The following is a 6,000-nucleotide window of genomic DNA, read 5'->3' as shown; positions in this document are numbered from 1 at the left end:
TAGAAAAAATAAGATCATGCATTCAGTTACAACAACAAGCTTATGACACTTTTATTTCTAAGCAGCAAAGAGCATAAGCAAGGTAATGCACCTAATTATTACTACAGGGGAATAGTGATAGCGATTGAGACAGACACATAACCAATTGCCCTTATTCTAATTTACCACCATCCAGACTCACAGTTGCTGGGGAGACCCGACTGCAGTCAGGACTTGAAGAGCATGTCCTGGCAACTGGGAAGTGCTGCACAGTGCGTCCACTCACAGATGAGGTCTCCAAAGTCACCGCAAGAAGGTCCAGCTTGTTATATTGTTGAATAAACAATCTTACACAATTTTATCTGCAGAACATCTGGTTTCATTCTCAGTTGAGATACTACCCAAAGATTGGCCAAGGCTCAAGGAGGAACCAAGGGAGTTTTTTAATCTACTTGTTTTTTCTTCACATACTTCCAACAAATCCAACATTTGGATTCAGAGCCTTGAATACCAGCCCCTGTACACACAGAAATAGCAATAAACACACCCTCAGGCATTTTTAGCTGCATCCTTCACCAATGAGCAGAAACTTTATCTTCGTCAATGCTAATATTTTATTTAAGCTACATCTTTTGCTGATGATAAGCTACTACTTTTATATAATATTTTGTTGGGAGGTTCATCTAGAGGTCAACTTTGGTTCAGGGCCTGTTGCTCAGGCCTCAGCACTTCAGCAATATTTCTTCTGCTGATGTTCTGCCAGCAACCTTCCTGAAAGCACTGAGAAACATAATTAGTTTACAGCGCCAGGAAATGTTTGTCACCACTAGATTGTTCTCACCATCTTTCAGAAACCTGACTGCCTGACATGGTTTAGCAAGGAGCAGCTTTTGCTTGGTGACAGGGAAAGCAGGTTGCAGTGAAGACTCAGTAAAGAGTTTTTGGACTCTCCCCTGGCTCCCGGGTTCAGACTCACCTCCAGCCCGGCTGGGCCAATCTGGTGCCTCTGCCATCACTATTTAGGGATGGGAATTTGAAGTGCTGGCAGGAGGTGTATGAATGATACAAGAGGGAGGCGACCCTGTGGACCCCACAGTCAGAGAAGGAAGAAGGATCACTAGACCAGAGACCTCTCTGCAAGCCATGGCGAGAATGCAGGCTGTACCCCTGCAACCCATGCAGGGCCATGGCAGGACTGAGAGCCACCAGCAGCAAAATGTGAGTAAGCCCAGATGGGTGAGGGACTGTGTGGGGAGACGGCCATGGCCCAGGCTGTGCTGGAGCCTGTGCGCCGCAGAGTACCTCCACACGAGAGGCAGAGAGGAGCTGCAGCCTTTGGGATAAATGCGCTTTAGAGCAGCCTGTGCAGGGCTGCTGTGTGTGTGAGGTACCACATGGACTTGCAGAGAGGACTAGTGCGGAGCCCACCTGCCCTAAGGAGAGACAAATGGTAGAAGCTATCAGGAATAGACTGACTGAAACCCCCACTCCCTGCCCCCCGGGCCATTCAGCAGGGGGGAAGAGGTAAAAACACTGGGATCAGAGCTCTGAGCCCTGGAAGAGGGGAGGAGTGGGGAGAAGGTGGTCTTAAAGGGCTGGTTGGACTCTTCATTGTACCACTCTGTGTTGTTTTATTTTGGTGATGTTTTGGGGTTTCAAGGTTATGCTTTAGTTGATGTTGCATTAAATTATTTTCTGTTTTCTTCCCCAAGCCCAGTAGCCTGGTCTGTTTTGTCCTGAACCTTAAGGGGCAATTAAGCTCTCCCTGCCCTTTGGCAATCCTCAGATCTTTGGTACTTGAGGTTAATTGTGACCTTTTGTTCCCTGATGGGCCAAAACCCAGACGCTGTCCTTATTTCTCTATGTGTACATACACTTTATATAAACACACACACACTGCAGAATGTCTATACTTCCATGCCACTTCTAATTTCATTTCAATTTCATGGGAATTTTTCCCTTCAAATGTTTTTACACTGTGAGCTCACTCATTCTTCCTGGAACAAGGTGTTATACATTTTCTCTTAACTCTGATTGTTCCTTGCACTTCTATATCCAACCTCCTTGCCCTTTTCCTCATCAAGCCAGTTTTAATTTTTTCCCCCTATATTACTCACATAGCCTTTGAGTACATAACAATGTCTCTTGGACACTTTTTCTTTCTCCACTCTGCAAGTCAGTAATAGGCTGAAAGAGTATCTCTAACTCCTAGCCTCTGTCTTCCTATCTGTGTGGACTGAGATTCAAAATTCTGCCCTATTAATTTCCAGAATTATTCCCTCAGCTTTACTGTGACTCAAGAGCTAATTAGATAAATCACTTTTCCCAATTGTTCACCTACCATGACTCTCAAATCTTGTTTACGTGTTACTCAGAACCAACCCTGAATAAGCGCTTAAGTTTCCTCCTTTATTTACTGTCCAATGAAAGCAGCTTCTTGTAGTATGGCTAGCACAGTGAGTAGTAGCAGTAAGTATACCTTTCACTTGGCTTCTGGCCTCTTAGATTGAGATAGAAATTTTCTCATTACTGGTTTTTTGTACTTGCTATAAAACTCTTTCAATGGAGCAATGAAGAAAACATGGCAGTGGAAGACAAAACTCCATTCAGGTGTGTGGCAAAACTAGAGAGATAGATCTGCACTTCAGCCAAACATCAGAGACTAAAAAAAGTCTCAGAGTTGAAATGGACTATTATGAATTTGATACACTGCTTATTTCCAGTCCAACAAATAAATCCCTCAGGGTACTTAGAGTAATCTATTGTGGCACAACTAGAGCTTGACATGAAAAAGCACATAAAGAGAAAGAATGTGTTTTCCAAAAACTCAGGAATTAAGACATCTCCTCAAGTTTGGGTCCAAGTATTAAGTTAACAGAACTTCATTTTTCTGACAAAGCCAGATTGTCAGTGAATTCATTCATTTTGCACAGGATAGAATGAGTATGTTTGGTTTGTGTTGTGTCTCTGGTTTAAGTCCTGATTGATCCTACACTGCCTCTCTTAAATGAATAGGACAGACTGCAGAATAGCAATGCATCAGTAAATACCTATGATTTTTTTTTTTACTTGCTGCTTACTGCATAAGTTATTGTCTGGGAACATTTGGGACAGGATAAGTGCTTTTTTTTTGCCCTCAGTTTTCTTCCATTTGTCTCCCATGCTCCTCAGTTCTCCTCTTCCCTCAGAATGCCTGGAGCAGGAAAAGCTTCACCGCCTCAGAATACAGCCTACATTTACTAGGAGAAGGTTACCTTCTTACATCACCCTACTCAGTAAGTAAAACTAAACAGAAAATAAAACCCTTCAGGCAGCTCTCAGATTGCAAAACACCTTGACTGCCTTTCACCTTCAGTTCATTAACAGGAACTGATAAGAGTATATTTTCCCAAAAGAAGGCAATGTATTCCTGAAACAATGGCTGTTTTATTTCTGCTGTTTCTTTTTCCCTTCCTCTGACCTTAAGCTACTGCTGCTACATATTAGTTGTCATTATCCACTGTGGCTTTTTTCAGTGTTCTTGAACAAAGTCTTTCTTCTTCCATTTACCACTTCATTCTGTAGAAGCAATGATCATGATTGCATGGGGTCTGGCAGGAGTGTCACAGCATAACATGAGATATTGTTTCAAGTATTCTAGAACTTGCCTTTTTCAAGTCAGGCCTTCAAACCTTTCCATGTGTGGTAGCTTCAGCCTGGCTGGATGCCAGGTGCCCACCACACCGCTTTATCCCCCACCTCCTCAGCAAGCCAGGGAAGGGGAGAAAATAAGATGGGAGTCTCGTGGGTTGAGATAAAAGCAGTTTAATAAATAAGCAGCAAAGCCGCGCGCGCGGGAAGCAAAGCAGAAGCAGATAAGCTGCAGCGATGTCCGGCCACCTCCCGAGAAGCAGGGCTTCAGTACGCGTAGCGGTTGCTTTGGGAAGGCCAGAAATGAATCTCGCCTCCCCTTCCTGCTCCTCTCCCCCAGTTTATATTACTGAGCTGACGTCATATGGTATGGAATATCTCCTTGGTCAGCCTGGGTCAGCTGTCCTGGCCATAGTCCCTCCCAAGATCATGCCCACTCACAGCTATTGGTGAAGGTGGGGGAAGGAATGCTGGAGGGACAGCCCTGATGTTGTGCAAGCGGTAGTCATAATATTGATATCAACAGTAAGCACAGCACTGCAGGAGTTGCTGTGGAAAATCACTACCGTCCCAGACCCACTACAGTCTCCACCCCTTATTCCATACCATTTATGTCATGCTCAGACAAACCATTTTAACAATCCATATACATTCTTATATACTCTCATTAACCAGTACCCCCACTCTTCAACAGATAAACATCATTCTTGTATTCCCTCTTGCATCTTGCATCAAACAAACAAACAACATTCTTATATCTTTCATCCTCTGTAGATGTTCACTGGAGCAGGTCATAACTTCTGTCTCATCCATCAAGATGAATATCCAGGCCAGGGGAAACAGTATGTTCAGTGTTGGGCACCAGCACTGGCTTGGTTTGTCCACTTGTCCGGTTTTTCTTTCAAAGTTCATCTACTACAGATAACTGACATAACAGGTTATTTTTCCCCCAAGGTTAAGTCTCCTTGAGGTACACATCGACTTTCCCCATCCTTTCTCATCACCCACCAAGTACAGCCAGGCCCTTGAGCAAAGACAATCCCACGAATGGGTTTGCCTTTTCCCATGGGAGGTGCAACCCATACTGCCTTCCCCAGCCATTTCCCTGGGTGCACTACGGGGACCTTATCTCCTCCCACAGTATGTAGTGGTTTTGTTTGGGCAGGACCAGGACGGTTAGTTGAACCTCTGCTATTGACCAGCCAAGTGGCTTCTGCTAAATTTTTATCCCACTGCTTCCATGCCCCATTGCCCAGTGCTCTCAACATGGTCTTTAGTAACCCATTATATCTCTCAATCTTTCCAGAGGCTTGTGGGTGATAGGGGATGTGGTATATCCACTCAATGCCATGTTTCTTTGCCCAGGAGTTTATGAGATTATTTCGAAAATGAGTTCCATTATCTGATTCAATTCTTTCTGGAGTGCCGTGTCACCACAAAACTTGCCTTTCAAGACCCAAGACAGTATTTCGGGCAGTGGCATGGTTTACAGAGTATGTTTCCAACCAACCGGTAGTTGCTTCCACCATGGTGAGTATATAACGCTTGCCTTGATGTGTTCGTGGTAGTGGTCCAACATAGTCAATTTGCCAGGCCTCACCATACTGAAAACCCAGCCATCGGCCTCTGTTCCAGGGAGACTTGATTCGTGTGGCTCGCTTGATTGCGGCACACGTTTCACATTTGTGGGTGACCTGTGTGATGGCTTCCATGGTCAAGTCCACCCCTCGATCACGAGCCCATCTATATGTTGCATCTCTTCCCAGATGTCCTGATGTTTCATGGGCCCATCGAGCTATAAATAGCTCACCTTTACGCTCCCAGTCTAGATCTACCTGAGCTAGTTCAATTTTAGCAGCTTTATCTACCTGTTGGTTGTTCCATTGTTCTTCATTGGCACGGCTTTTTGGCACGTGAGCATCTACATGACGTACTTTCAGAGTCATATTTTCCACCCGAGCAGCAATGTCTTGCCATAATGCAGCAGCCCAGATGGGTTGTGCTGCCAGTTGATCTTCTTCCATTGCTGTAGCCATCCCCATAGAGCATTAGCCACCATCCAGGAGTCAGTGTAAAGATAGAGTACTGGCCACTTCTCTCGTTCTGCAATCTTTAGAGCTAGTTGGATAGCCTTCACTTCAGCAAACTGACTTGACTCACCTTCTCCTTCAGTGGCCTCAACAACTCGTCGTGTGGGACTCCACACAGCAGCTTTCCACTTACGATGATTTCCTACCACACGGCAGGATCCATCAGTAAACAAAGCATAATGCCTCTCATCTTCTGACAGTTCATTATATGGTGGTGCCTCTTGGGCGCGAGCTACTTCCTCAGGCAATGCTCCAAAATCTCTGCCTTCTGGCCAGTCCATGATTTCTTCCAGGATTCCTG

The sequence above is a fragment of the Colius striatus genome, chromosome 7 (assembly GCF_028858725.1).
Source record: "Colius striatus isolate bColStr4 chromosome 7, bColStr4.1.hap1, whole genome shotgun sequence".
In the NCBI taxonomy this organism is placed as follows: domain Eukaryota; kingdom Metazoa; phylum Chordata; class Aves; order Coliiformes; family Coliidae; genus Colius; species Colius striatus.
This window is presented reverse-complemented; position numbering follows the sequence as displayed.